Source organism: Otolemur garnettii, unplaced genomic scaffold (assembly GCF_000181295.1).
Source record: "Otolemur garnettii isolate 467f Iridium unplaced genomic scaffold, OtoGar3 scaffold00058, whole genome shotgun sequence".
NCBI classification, from domain to species: Eukaryota; Metazoa; Chordata; class Mammalia; order Primates; family Galagidae; genus Otolemur; species Otolemur garnettii.
In genome coordinates, this window is record NW_003852453.1 from 3,364,454 (window position 1) to 3,365,154 (window position 701).

Here is a 701-nt window from a genome sequence, read left to right on the forward strand (position 1 = left end):
TCTGGTTGTCCCATTCTTGCTTGTGAAAGGCTGACCCTTGGATCAGGGTGGGGACAGCCCAACCTCTCCCATTCTGTTTCTCCTGCTGGGTCAGAAGGAAGCTAGTGGGGTCTTACTTCGGCCCCACTTGAATGTCCAGTTATACACTGGTCGCTTATCTAGTCGTCTGCTATGGTGTGAATGTTCGTGTCCCCCACCCCCAGTTTTGTTTGTTGAGAACTAATCCCTAATGCAATTGTATTAGCAGGTGGGGCCTCCAGGAGGTGCTTTGGTAACAAGGGCTCCACCCTTATGAAAGGAATTAGTGCCCTTCTACAATAGGCCTCAGGGCGCTAGTCAGCCCCTTTGTAGGGCCCCTTTCCCACGCATGATAACACAGCAGGAAGGTGCCATCTGTGAGGCTCGGCCCCTCACCAGACACTGAACCAGCTGGCTCCTTGGTCTCGGACTTCCCAGCCTCCAGAACTGTGAGCAACAGATTCTATTGTTTATGAATTACCCTAAAATATTTTATTATAGCACCCAGAACAGACTAAAACATGGCCTTAAAACAGTGATGGATAATTCGTGCCTGTAAGCAACAATTTCACTTGGGGCCACAGTGGAATTTTGACCCAGCATTTCCACTCAGTGAAGCTAGAGTTTGATCTGAAATCTGCCTGGCCTTGGTGCCTGCTGTCCTTTCAGGTGACATCATCTGG